A 15,457-nucleotide genomic window follows, 5' to 3' on the forward strand; every position below is an offset into this window, starting at 1 on the left:
TATAAATTCCATGCAATTCCTCTTAAAATATCAACAGCATATTTCACAGATCTAGAACAAGCACTTCAAAAATTTATACGGAACCAAAAAAGACCTTGAATAGCCACAGCAATCTTGAAAAAGAAGCAAAGTTGGAGGGGTCACAATACCAGATATCAAGTTATACTACAAAACCACTGTAATAAAAACAGCCTGCTACTGGCATCACAACAAGAACAGAAAATGTAGAAATCGACCCTAGCCAATACCCTCAATTAATATTTGACAAAGGAGGCAAGAACATACCATGGAGTAAAAACAGTCTCTTCAATAAATGGTGCTGGGACAATTGGACAGGTACATGCAAATAATGAAACTAGATCACCAACTCACACCATACACAAAAATAAACTCAAAATGGATAAAAGGCTTAAATGTAGGGCATGAAACCATAAAAATCCTAGAATAAAACATAAGCAGCAATATCTCAGACATCTCTCCTAGCAATATGTTTGCCAATACATTTTCTAGGGCAAGAGAAACAAAGGAGAAAATAAACAAATGAAACTGTGTCAAAATAAAAAAGCTTCTGTATAGCAAAAGAAACCACCAACAAAACAAAACAGGAGCCCACTGTACAGGAGAATATATTTGCCAATGACACATCTGATAAAGGGTTAATATCCAAAGTATATAAGGAACTCATAAAACTCAAAAGGAAGACAAACAATCCAATTACAAAGTGGGCAAAGGACCTAAATAAACACTTTTCCAAAGAGGACATACAGATGGCCAAGAGACAAAATCATCAGAAAGATGCAAATTAAAACCACAATGAGGTGTCACTTCACACCTGTCAGAATGGCTCCATCAACAAATAAACAAATGACAAGTGCTGGCGAGGGTGTGGAGAAAGGGGAACCCTGGTGCACTGCTGGTGGGAATGCAGACGGGTGCAGCCACTATGGAAAACAGTGCGTAGTTTCTTCTGAAAATTAAAAACTGAACTGCCATTTGACCCAGTGATCCCGCTTCTAGGGATGTATCCTAAGAATCCTGAAACACTAATCAGAAAGAACTTATGCACCCCTATGTTCACAGAAGCACACTTTACAATAGGTAAGACCTGGAAATAGCCCAAATGCCCACCAGTAGATGAGGGGATAAAAAAGCTGTGGGACATTTACACCATGGAATACTATGCAGCTATAAAAAAGAAGGGTCTCTTACCCTTTGGGACAGCATGGAGGGAACTGGAAAGTTTGATGCTAAGCAAAATAAGCCAGTCAGAGAAAGAAAAGTATCACATGATCTCACTTATATGTGGAATATAATGAACAAAATAAACCGATGAACAAAATAAATCCAGAGATATAGATGCATGGAACAGGCTGAGGGATCTCAGAGGGAAGGCAGGGTTGGAGGATTGGGTGAGGAGAGATTAATTAAAGAATTTATATGCTTATATGCATAACCTATGGACACAGACATTGGTATGAGGAAGGCCTGGGGGTGAGGGATGCCAGGTGGAAGGGATCAATGGGGGGAAAAGCGGGAACATCTGTAATACTTTCAACAATAAAGATAAATTACAAAATAATACAAAATAAAGTTTCTGAATAAATGAAAAAAAAAATAAAAACAACAAATGAACAAAGAAGAAAAAACAAACAAAAGCTCACAGACACAGACAACAGTGTGGTGGTCACCAGAGGGGAGGGTGAGCTGTAAGGGGTAAAGGGGCAAATACGTGGTGACAGAAGATTTGACTCTGGGCACACAATGCAACGCACAGATCATGTATCTTAGGACTGTGCACTTGAAATCTATACAATCTTATTAAGCAATGTCACTCCAATAAATTAAGTTAAATTAAATTAAACTAAATTAAATGAAAAAACAGAAGCAACCAAGATGTTCTTCAGTGGTTTCAGCCAGGAAATGGGTGAACAAACTGTGGTATAGTCCTACAATGGAACACTATTCGACTACAAGAAGGAAGGGACCATTGGTTCATGCAGTAAGATGGGTGGGTCTTAAAGGTATTTTGCTAAGAGAAAGAAGCTAGACAAATAGGCTACACAGTCTATGATTCCAGTCATGATGGTTTGGAACTGGAAATGTATGTGGATAGGAAACATCAGTAACTGACAGAGTGGAGGAGTAGTGCTGTTGACAGCCAAGTGAATGTAAAAGGAAATTTTAGAGTGAAGTAACTAATCTTTATGGTACTGGGGTAGTGAATACCATACATTTGTCAAAACCACTTGAACTGTACATTAAAAAACAGTTAAATTTGATATATGAAAACTAAAACAATAACAGATTTACCAGGATGTCAGGGATTCCTGAGTGAAGTGCAGACTTGATAAATGATTCTAATTACATTACAAATGCCTGACCTAACTGCACTTAATAGGTTGGGGTCAAAAGAGCTGACCTAATTAGCCTTTGTAAACTATTGTTTTGATGGAAAACAGTAATTGTAAAAACAAAAGTAATTTTATAAATAAACATTAAAAAAAATTTGTTGTGCCTAATCCAAGCATGTGCTGATGGGAGAGTAAATCAACTTTTTCCCTTCCAGATATTCTACACTAATATCAATGAGCACAAAATAAAATGGACACTTTCCTTAAAAATGTCACAATTTTAAACTATAATATGATTTACTCCAAAAAAAATGTATTCAAATGCGTGGGTACATTTTTTCTAAACATACTGTTACTGCTAAACCAATTATTTCTATTCAACGCTTTTGTGATAGGTGATGAAATCAGATGCAGGCTCTTAGATTTAAGAAGCGATTCCTATTGCAATAAACTGGTTTTACAAATAAGGAATTTTAGATCCAGTGAAATGAAATAATTTTCTTAACATTAAACAGTAGCAAGATAAGCTAAAATATGGAAATTTTTTATTCCCGTTTCAGTGAGGTTATACATTAATTTAGACCTAGTTATCACATTTTAAAACAATGTAAAGGATCACAAACCAAACAGCAAACTTGAACAAGGGAGAGGAGGTGGGGAATGTGCATGTATGTATATGGAAATCTACGTGATCGTGATAAATTTAGATGGTTTCAAATTCTTAATTGTTATTTCCATTGAAAGAGAGTCTAGTCATGCTCACTTTGAATCTATGCTGACTTGTGAAATGATGTTTTTTATAAGTTAATTTTTAAATTGATGTTTTGGTCTACAGTTCTATGCATTTAAACACATGTATAGATTTGAGTTACCACCACCAGTACCAGGATACAGACTTATGCACCACCCCAAAGTCCTCTCTCATGCTCACCATTTAAAGCCACACCATTCCCATTCTTAACCCATGGCATTCATGGATATTTTCTCCATCACTACAGTTTTGTCTTTTCAAGGTCATGTAAATGAAATTACAGCACTTAAACTTTTGAGACCAGTTTCACTCAGTAAAATGCCTTTGGGAATCATCCAAGTTGCTGTACGTGGTAACAGTTTCTTCCAGTGTATGGATATACCACAGTTTATTTATCCATTCAGAGATCAAAAGACATTTGCTTTGTTTGTTTTTTTGGGATTAAAAAAAAAATTCTATAAACTTGTGTAAGTTTTTGTGTTTCTCTAGGTTGGGAAACTACAACTTTCAGGCCAAACCCTGTCCACTGCCCTTCCCTTCCCTTCCCTTCCCTTCCCTTCCCTTCCCTTCCCTTCCCTTCCCTTCCCTTCCCTTCCCTTCCCTTCCCTTCCCTTCCCTTCCCTTCCCTTCCCTTCCCTTCCCTTCCCTTCCCTTCCCTTCCCTTCCCTTCCCTTCCCTTCCTCCTTTCCTTCCTCTTTTCCTTTCCCTTCCTCTTCCCCTTGCCTTCCCTTTTTTCACTTTAAGTAGAGCATTTTTACTAGCCAATGTTAGGAAAGAAAACACTCAACCTCTCCTTAACTACCCCCTTCCTCTGCCATGTCCCCCTCTACCTTTGTCCATTCACGTGCATGGAAGTTTGTTGTGTTTTTAACCTGAGGGAGGCTAAAGGAGTTTGGGGTGGAGGTTAGGGATGCAAGGAGAGGTCAGAGAAAGAGGGTGGAAGGAATAGAAGATTCCTGTTCCAAATCAGGGGTGGAAATGAGGAGGTATAGAGCTGTGGAAAAGACAGTTTACAAAACTCTAGACTCCGGCATATTTTTCTAAGATTATTATTTTTTAAGTTTGTGAGCTGACCTAATATCCTGTGACCTTACTGAACTCCCTAAACTCACTCAATAGTTTTAGGAGGTTTTTGTTTTTAACTTTGCTTAGAGCCCTTGGGATTTTCTATGTATATAGTCATGTTGTCTCTGAATAAAGACAGATTTATTTATTTTCCTTTGGATTTTACTCACTTTCCCTGTGCTAGTGCACTGAGAAAGACTGCCAGTGCAATGCAGAATAGGGGTACTGAGGGAATATTCTTGCCTGTTCTGTCCTTTAAGTCTGATGCCAGCTATAGATATTTTGTTGACACCTTTTATTGGTCTGAGGAAGTGATGTCCTACTTCTAGATGTGTTATATAACAATGTCTTGCTATGCTGTCTAACATAAACTTATCGATATGTCTATAGTAAGCCGAAAACTTATTTGAAGAAACTATACAAACTTTCAATTTATGAAAGTAAATTAACAAGATATAAATAAGGTATATATTACTGGATGGGAAGAAATATGACCATAAATATAAATTACCTCACAATTAAATGCATTTAATACAATTCAAATTCAAATTCATATTTTTAGTTGTTATTAATTGGATAAAATTATTTTAAAATTCACCGAGAGGAATCTAGGCTATAACATTGTCAAGATAAGTTTGAATGTATACTGAAGAGGAGCTGGTCTTATTTGTTAATGTGCATATTATAACCCTGTTCTAATAAAATGAATAAAGTGTTAGTATCAAAACTGAAAACAGGATCCAGGGATGTGAGCTGAGCTGCTTCATACGTTGGAGCCCCGCTGGCTATACCTCAAGATGTAACTGTTTTTGGAGACAGGGCATTTAAAGAGGTGATCAAGGTAAAAGGAAGCCTCTGGGGTGGGCCCTAATTTAGTGACAGGTGTCCTTATGAGAAAAAGAAATTTGAATACACAGAAACAGTCATGGGTGCCTTCAGAAAGGAGAGAACACAGCAAAAAGGTGGGCACTTGAGGAGCAAGGGAAGAAGCCTTAGGAGAAACTGACCCGGCCAACAGACCTGATCCCTGGCTGCTGGATTCCAAAATGGGAGAAAATAAATTTGTGCCACGTAAGCCACCCAGTCCGTGGGGCTTTGTTATGGCAGCCCGAGCAGACTAATACATCAATGGAAGAGAAAAGAGCATCTATAGTTTCCAGTGTATTGTAAAATTATCATACAATAAAGGTGAAATTTCAATTCAGTAAAGAAAAATATACAAACATCACCAGTGCAGCTGACAATGCAGCTAGACGTGAATAAAGAATATCTTCATCTTATAGCAATTACGAAAGTAAATCTGAGATGAGTCAAAGACCGCTGTGATAAAGGAAATCTGGGAGACTACGCAACAACCCGAGTGCAGGGAGAACTTCGGAACCGAGACGGGCCACCTGGCACCTGGCGAAGAAAAAGGTGCACATGGCTGTATAGAAATAATAGAAATACAGATGACAGCATTATAAAAGCACACAATTGTCATATAAGAATACATTTAAGAATAATGTGCAGTAGATTGTAAAAATCGCCACAAATTTCTCCCTTTGTTTTCAATGTGGCTTTTCTGCTTTCTTATCAATAAAATGAAGATGGGACCTTGTGAGGCTTCTGAGTCAACACAAAAAGAGGCCTGGAAGCACAAAATCTCATTGCTTTTGTAAATAAAAGCTGTGATTTATTATATATATAACTATATATGCATTATTTCTGATGACATGGAAGACTAGGTAAAAACACTAAATAATACTGATACATATTAAAACATCTCTTGATCTCATAGCTGAGCTAGAAAGGGGACAAAAACCCATAGAGGTAAAAAACAACTAAAAGGTTCAAGTTTGGAAAATGTACTAATTGCTCATATCAATATCAGCCCCTAGAGTACGTACCAAAGGCTTAGAGTCTTCTTTTCCCACCCCTACCTTTCCTGGGGTATAATTGACATACAAAATAATTACACAATTTTATTTTAATGATACCATATCATATACTCATCTTGAGTTTGGACTTACGCATACAGCCATGGTGCATGGTGCCACCACCACAAACAAGTTACCAAGCATAATTATCACCTCCTAACATGTATTGTGTTCTTTCTGTTTGTTTATATTTTAACTTTGTATCCTCTGATTGCCCTGTGGAGCAGCCCAAGCTAGTCTCCTTGTCAATGATGGGCCAGCCACATCAAGGGACAGACACACGGAACCCATCCTAGAAGCCTTAGTCCCGGTTGAGCCACCTGCAGACTGCAGCCACCCGAGTAACCCCAGAGAAGGCCGACAAAAATGAAAAGCCAGGTGAGTTCATCCCAATAGCAGGCCCTCAAAATCATGAATGAATTTAAAAAATTTGAAGGCCTGCTTTATTCTGCCACAGTAAGTATCTTCTACAGAAAGTGATGACATATGGTGAACAAACGTTCATAGCCTGAAGCATCAACCTTGAGACAAGATGCTGCACAGAGTTCAGAAAAGCAGCGCTCATGCTGCTCTGGGGGAAGGACAGCGGGTGACTAATGCTATATAATGACGGGACAAATGGAAAATCGTCATTTATTGTAACTTAGACAGTAAAAAACAGACCTAATGAACTTGTGTATCTGGCTGAGGAGATCTCTAAGCTGGATGCTGCCGTCGTTGAGTTCTTTCGGATGGGGAGAGCACAGCAGTGCAGGGAAGGGGTGAACTAGAGGAAAAAATGTTTGTTTTCCCAGTAGAACGTAGAAACAGTACAGAAGGCTGAAGGCTCCCTGGATTGGAAAACATGTGTTATTTTCACTCTATCCAGCTGACATAAAGATTCTCAAAGTAAGAAACAGCCTTATAAGAAATACCAAATCAAGACTATGGCCCTTTGCTGAGATCTCAGGGAGATTTAAGGCGGCGCTGAGTAGATGCACTCAGTAGACCAAAGAGTTCTGTGAATCTTCAGGGCGACGTCTCTATAGCAGCCTGGCGTGCCCACAGCGCAGAGAGGACTGTTAAGAAGAAATTGCCGATATAACTTTCGTCTCAAGGAATGGAACATAATCGGATAGGTAGAGGCCTTCCTACTTTCCAATAGAGTCGTGTCAGTTTAAAGGGAAAGAAACAGAGGCTGTGCAAAGTAAGCCCCTGGCCTCTTTCCTTCCTGGAGAAAGAAACGGGCTAAGAAAACAGTGGGAATGTGGCCTCTTTCATACCCACAGGAAGACTCCTCAGAGGCTGGAGTTTAAGGCTCTGGAGAATGACAGCCCAGGAGCCGGCCCCGCGGCTCAGACACGGACTCGGTCAAGGGACAGGCCCCGGGCCTGGACTAAAGCGACACCCTGTGAGGCTGGATTTCAGCCGCTCCATTCAGGATGGGGGAGCCCCACCGCGGCTATCCAGCCCCTGGCTTTCCTTTCCTGCTTATTGGGCGTGTAGGGAAAGACAGCACGTCCTTTGAGCTCACAGATCTCCTGGGAGTCACTCTGGAGGATCCCATAAGGATCCTCACCTACACCCAAACTTTAAGGCCTTCGTTTTGGGGTGATTTGTCATGCATCAAGGGATTGCGCAATATGCATTATGAAACCATAAAATTAATATCCATAAATGTTAACAAACTTTTCTTTTTAATCCTCACTGGAGGATATGTTTTTACTGATTTTAAAGAGGGAGGAAGGGAGAGAGAGAGAGAGAGATCGATGTGTGAGAGAAACATCTATTAGTTGCTCCCACCGGGGACTGAGCTCGAAATCTAGGTATGTGCCCTGACCAGAAATTTAACCCGCAGCCTTTCAGTACCTGGAACTATGCTCCAACCAAATGAGTCACACTGGCCAGGGCTTCATAAACTTTTTTAAATGATAAAGAAAAGATCATCAGTTCAGTAGGAAATTAGTGTACCTCTATGACTAAGCATATAGAGAAAATTCAAATAACCAGAATGTTGGTAACAAGAGACTCAGATTCATTAAGAATCAGGGAAATGAAAACTAAGTTAAGAATGAGTTATCACTTTTAATCTATCACAGTGGGAAAATTGGTAAGACCTTTCCATTGTTGATAGACATACGAATCATTACAACACTTTTGGAAAGTGGTTTAGGAAAAAAAATTATTAACATTAAAATTATGTGTAAATTTCTTGAGCACTCAGTTTTAGAGATCTGTCTCATGGAAATAAATGTGCTATTACATTAGAATATATCAATATATGGCTATATTTATTATAGCAGTATTTGTAGAATCAAATTACTAGTGATAAAGTCAGTGTTCATTAAATGATTAACTAGATTTTGGATATCTATACCAAATCGTATTATGCAACTGCTACTATGCAACCAGCTTACTTGGAGAAATTTTCATGGTGTATTATTGAGTAATGTAAATGTATATATACAGGAGTAATTTACTATAAAACTTTATTTTGTAAAGCTAATGCTAACCAAAACTACAAAAGAGCTCTTATATGTGTTTTACAGACATCTATTTTTGTTGTATGTATATTTATAAGAGCATGGAGAAAAGCGTAGGTTGTTTATTAACAGGGGCAGTGGGTGAGGGTAGGAGCGGCACAGGCACCTGCTGCGGGGAGGTCGTGGGAGGAAGAAGAAACGGCTTCACTCGGGATGGAGCGATGCCCAGTGTACACGTGGGTGTGAACACGCGCTCCGGTGAGAAGTGCAAAGTAGAGGACGATGTGTGGAACAGAGTTCCCTCTCTATAAAACTCACATTTGTATTTAAATATGCTTCATGCATTTATAAAAAAGTTTAGAATTGAGCTCACTCCAAAGCAGTTATAAGAATTTTTTTTAACCAAGTCCTCACTTTATTCAGGTTTCCTTAGTTTTTACCAACTGTCTTTTTACTGGATACCACATTACGTTTAGTTTCTGTGTCTCCTTAAGCTACCTTTTTTAAAATTTTTATTTTAATATACCTTTATTGATTTCAGAGAGAGGAAGGGAGAGGGGGAGAGAGAGGCAGAAACATCAATGACGAGAGAGTCACTGACCGGCTGCCTCCTGCAGGCCCCCGACTGGGCATGGAGCCCGCAGCCCGGGCCTGTGCCCTGACCGGGAATCGAACCTCGATCTCCTGGGTCCTAGGTCAATGCTGAACCCCTGAGCCACGCCCGGCCGGGCTAAGCTACTCTTGAATGTAACAGTTTGTCAGACTTTCCTTTGTTTTTGATGACTACAATTTTGAGCAATACCTGTCAGATATTTTGTAGATTATCACTCAACTTGTTGAATGATTCGGATGATTTTCGGGGGGTTAGAAGAGGGCTATGGGTTTTGGAAGGGAGACCACAGGGGTGCGGTGCCCTTCTCATGAGCTCATGTTGGGGATGCACACTGGTTGTCAAATGACTCACCGCTGCTGATGTCGACCCTGGTAGTCGGGCTGAGTGGTTTCTGTGAAGTTTCTCCACTGCAAAGCTGCTCTGATCCTGCCTTTCCTTCCTGTCCTCTTTGGAAGGTTTATTTCTGCGGCCAACACTTAGGGGCAGGCAGTAATGTTTTATCTCCTGGAGGGAGCAGTAGCTACATAAATTATCTGGAATCCCTCTGTCCAGAAAATGTCTCTAGTCTTCATTACTTACTCACTTAATCATTTATTTACATCATATGGACATATGGATTTTTTTATACTTTGGGTATAATGCAGTACTATGTTATTTATTTGGTTGCTCCAATTGTTTCAGCTTTGGTGTTTATAAGCGCTTTCAAGTGAGTGACTTCTGTGACTTTTTTGTGTTTTTAATTGTTGATATTATTACAGATGCCCCATTTCCCCCCTCTTTGCCCGCCTCCAACTAGATCCCCCCTCCCCTGGCCTTCACCACACTGTTGTGTGTCTATGTGTTAAATATATGTAAGGTTTTTTTGCTTAATCCCTTTACTTTCTTTCATCTAGTCCCCCAAACCCTCTCCCCTCTGACAGCTGTCAGTCTGTCCGGTGCCTCCACGCTTCTGGTTTAGTTTGTTTGTCAGTTTATTTTGCTTATTAGGCTTCTGTGTCCTGGTACATGCTCCCGTTGGTTTGTTCTTTGAGCACTTCCATACTTTCTAGCGCTGCCAAATGCTCTCTGCTCTGGTGTCCTTTAGTGGAGAAGAGTCTTAGAGATCAAAATGTGGGTAATTTTTATCACATAAAAATTATAACCTTTTTTAAGTAGTAAGAAGCCATTAAAGATTTGTGAGTAGAGGGATACACATGCACACACACAGTATTTTAGATTTTAGGAGAAAGTAGGTGAGATTCTAGAGTGGGCAGTCTGTAATGTGGAGGCTAATTAAGGTGAAACAGGTAAATCTGCAGCAATTTATAGCAGTGGGTTGAGCAACAGAGGTGGGCTTGTAGTTGTAAACTTTCTTTTTTTCTTTCAATTTTTAAAAAGATAAATTTGGTGCTTGCCTGAGGACAGGGACTATGTTTCATTTATTGTTGTATATCCAAAGCCTGGCCCAGTGGGAAAAATACAGAAAGAGAGGGAGAGATAGGAAAAAATTAAAAACAAGGGATAGAGGAAGGGACAGGTAGAAGGAGAAGAAATAAGAAAGGAAGGAAAGGACCCGAGGGAGGAGAGGAAAGACGCCTCTAGGATAGGGATCTACAGTGCTTTTGAGGTCTGAAATACTGCCATAATTTTTTTTTTTTTGCAGGGAAAATTGTGCCATATTAATTACAGCAAATATTTGCATTTTTGCATTACAATTTGCAAAGCTATTTAATACAATTTTCACAGTATGCATAGTGATGATAAATCATACGATAAACAAGTTACCAGGCTGAGCCAGGGGAAAGATGATTTCCATGGGGGATATTTGTCATTTTATTGAAGAAACACAAATTTCCAGAAAATCTGACTTGTAGTCTTTGCCCTTCAAGAGAAACCAAACCCACTGATTTATCAACCTACTGAGTCTAAAAAGAAATATATAATACTGAATTTACATTTGGAATATCATCTATCTATCTATATCTATCTATCTATCTATCTATCTATCTATCTATCTATCTATCTATCTATCATCTATCTATCTATCATCTATCTATCTATCTATCTATCTATCTATCTATCTATCTATCTATCTATCATCTATCTATCTATCATCTATCTATCTATCTATCTATCTATCTATCTATCTATCTTCATCATCATCATCATCATCTATCTATCATCTATCTATCTATCTATCTATCTATCTATCTATCTATCATCTATCTATCTATCTATCTATCTATCTATCTATCTATCTATCTATCTATCATCTATCTATCTATCTATCTATCTATCATCTATCTATCTATCTATCATCTATCTATCATCTATCTATCTATCTATCTATCTATCTATCTATCTATCTATCTATCATCATCTATCTATCTATCATCATCTATCATATAATCTATCATCTATATCTATCCCTACTTATTAATTTACTTATGAACAATAGCTCACTTGGGAATTAAAACTAAATCAAGCACTCATAAGCGAACATTAAGAATTGACTGCATCATATCCAAAATTAACTGCTATGCTTACTCTACTGGTCTCCAAAGATGCAAACTAACAAAGGCTAATATTACTGTTAACTTGGAAATAATTTATGTTTGGTGACATAAATTTACATAAGGAAAAAAATGTCAGTATCTCCTTAATTTCCCTGAGGATGCAAACTTGGTGGAATATGAAAAATAAAATCACTTTTTATTCAAAAAGTAACACTGATTTCTTCCAGCAAATACACAAGTTCAGAAGGAACGCTGTAGTGCAAAGTTAATTTTATTCCTTTGTATAGCAGGGTATTTAATAACACACCCTCTGATATACTGACTTGGTCATGTGGAGCTGCATTGCTTGAAAGTGAACCCTCTTCACCCACCTCCACACACATGCAAAGGGGTTGTTATCAGAAGTTATAACTTGCAAGTTCTTCGTATTTAAGTTTCTATTCTCTTAAAATTATATTGATAATAGCTATTCTAACAGGTGTGAAGCAGCATTTCACTAATAGCTAGTAACGAGCATCTTTTCATATGTCCGTTGGCCATGTGGAAGAAGCGTCTGTTCGGGTTCACTGCTCATTTTTTAAGTGAATTGTCTGTCTGTTTGGTGCTGAGTTGTGTGAGTTCTTTACTTATTTTAGATATTAGCCCCGCGTTGAAGCTATTGTTTGCAAATACCTCCTCCCATTCGGTTGGCTGCCTTTGTTTTGTTGTCCGTTTCTGTTGCTGTGCAGAAGCTTTTTAGTTTAATTAGCCTTCTTTATTTTTATGTTTGCCTTCTTTCCCTTGCCTTTGGGATTGAAAATTCATAAAATCTTCTCTAAGACCAAGATCCATAAGTTTAGTATCTATGTTTTCTTCTGTGTGATTTATTGTTTCAGGTCTTAAACTTAAGTCTTTGATCCATTTTGAGTTATTTTTTGTATATGGGTTAAATAGGAACACTACTTAGTCATAAAAAAACATGAAATACTGCCATTTGCAACAACATGGACAGACCTTGAGAATATCATGCTAAGCAAAATAAATCAGACAGAAAAAGTCAGAACCATAGGATTTCACTCCTATGTGAGATGTAAAACTGAAAGCAACAAATGAACAAACAAGAAAAACAAACAGACAAAAACTTATAGACACAGACAACAGCCTGGTGGTTACCAGAGGGCAAGGGGTGTCAGTAAAGGGTAAAGGGGTCAAATACATGGTGACAGAAGATGATTTGACATTGGGTGGTGGGCACACAATGTAATATGCAGGTCACGTATCATGGAAATGTACACCTGAAACCTATATAATCTTATTAACCAATGTAGCCACAATAAATTTAATAATAAACAAATGAAATAAAATTATGAAATACCTACAATATGCCATGTATTAGAGCTAGGTGTTTTACATATACTCACAAAATAAATGTTTTTCAAATTTGTAAACCTTCCTCCTTATAAAGCTAAGCAATGTTTGATTCTAATCCATGAATTTCTAAACTAAAGAATAACCTTTTTATTTTATGTAGCTTATTTATGCCTCCAAATTTTTGGCAGTTAAGTAAAGTCATCCATAACCCTTAAGCTATGTGAAGACAAAATTATTATTGATAGAGGTGCGGACACACGCTGGTCCTCCTAGAGCACTCTCTCTTGCACTTACACTGCCCTTCCTGGCAAAGGTGATGACTGAAATCCCTGCAGTGACATCAGGCTTTCCTTTGATTATGTAGAGAATGATCTCAAATATAAATGCATTTCCTGGAACAGTCACACAGTAAATCATTTTTTGTTTGAAGGAAAATTATCAGTGTATATGAGATATATGCAATATGACATTACCTGATGTTAATGGTTCACTAATATTAACAATGTATTTAATTGTATATTACCACTATTTTACCAAATAAGAGACTAAAGTCTATAGAAGGGCCATAACTTACTAAAAGTCACACATTTCATAGGTGAGTGAATCAGAAGTCCACCCTGTGACGGTCTCTTAAGATAATTATCAACTATTTAAAAACTGATCATGAGTAAAAACATTTATAGGCTCCGCCATCACACACATGTGAGAACTTCAAATTCCCTAGCATAGTATAAATCCTTACTTTTAATATATCTCTTCTCCTACTTCTCGAGCCTCATTTCTCACCATCTACTTTTTCCTAAATCATTTTGCGCTTAACTTCACATATAGGCTAAATATAAAAATGTGCCAGTCAGATTGCATTTCAGTAAATGAAATATAACAATCAACTTTTTTCATTATGTAGAAAACGTTGTGAAAACTTGGGTCTACAAGAAAGAAGAAAGAGGGTGATGTCATCCAGATGGCAACATAGGTCATTCTCAACTTCAGTCCCCGTCACAAGAAGACCACCTGGCAACTATCCATAAACAAGCCACCATTATGAAAATCCCAGAACACAGGGGTGAGGCTGAAGCAACACTGTCCCCTGAACACGCCCCCCCACCACACACACACACACACACACACACACACACACACACACACACAGAGCAAAAGAGACACACTAGAAGGGTAAGGGGAAGAGGAATGGTTACACTCAGACTGCATCACCCATTCCCAGGCTAGCCGAGTGCCACAAAAGCAGGCCCCTTTAGCCTATGGTTTCTCCAGTGGGAAAAAGAGAGCCCAAGGTAGAAATCAAGCTCCTCAACATTGGAAGTCACTTCCCAGGAGGCCCACTCAAGTCTCACCTCACAGGAATTCCATAAAGGACTTTGCAGGGCTTGACCACTGGAGATCAAATTGTGGTGAAGAAGGGGGTGGGGCTTTCAAGCTGATGCTTATCTCTCTTGGTCAAGTTGCTTTTCACAACATCATCTAAGCAGAAATCCCAGCCAGAGACTTTGCCCACCTACGAAGCCAAACTGGTCGACCCATCTGGTCAGAAAACTCAATGCTCACTTCTGCATTGTTCTGCTTAATTTGTATCCTCATACTCTGAGCCATACCCAACTTGGGACAAGTATTTCCACCTTGCTCATGCAAGGAAGCTAATTTGTCACCCCATATAATGCTGGAGAGAGCCTCCAGCCCTGACCAACCAGGAAATCTGAACAGACCATTTGAGAAACTATGTAACCCATCCTATAACCTACTTACACTGGCAATTAAGCAGAGCGCCCAGTCAGCAGCTCTGCCAATCTGCAGAACTAAACTGGTCACCCTGTGTGGTCAGGAAATTCATTGTGCATTTTGGCCTAATTTGGATCCACAAACAATGAGCCATTTGAGCCCTATGACCAGTTCTGCTGCTTCACATGGAGATGGAAACAAATTCATAGAACCATGTACTGTTGAATATAGCTCCTAGCCCTGCTTGACCAGGTAAACTAACTAGATTATCTAATAGCTAAAGAAGTGAAAGAGCTCTAAAAACTATAGAACATTGATTAACAAAATTGAAGATGACACAAACAGAAAGATATCTCAAATTCACAGATTGGAAGAATCAATATCGTGTGTTTTTTTAAAAAATATATCTTTATTGATTTCAGAGAGAGGAAAGGAGAGAGGGAGAGAGAGACAGAAACATCAATGATGAGAGAGTCACTGAGCAAGCCCACAACTGGGCATGTGCCCTGATGGGGAATCAAACCCTGATCGCCTGGATCCCAGGTCGATGCTCAACCCCTGAGCCACGCTCGGCTGGGCAAGAATCAATATTGTTAAAATGTCCATACTATCAAAATCAAGGTAATTCAATAATCAAGATATGAATTGCATTTTTTTCAGAAATAGAAAAATAAATTATAAATGTCATGTGAAATCATAAGAGACCCAAAATAG

The sequence above is a fragment of the Miniopterus natalensis genome, chromosome 8 (genome assembly GCF_054644295.1).
Source record: "Miniopterus natalensis isolate mMinNat1 chromosome 8, mMinNat1.hap1, whole genome shotgun sequence".
NCBI lineage: Eukaryota > Metazoa > Chordata > Mammalia > Chiroptera > Miniopteridae > Miniopterus > Miniopterus natalensis.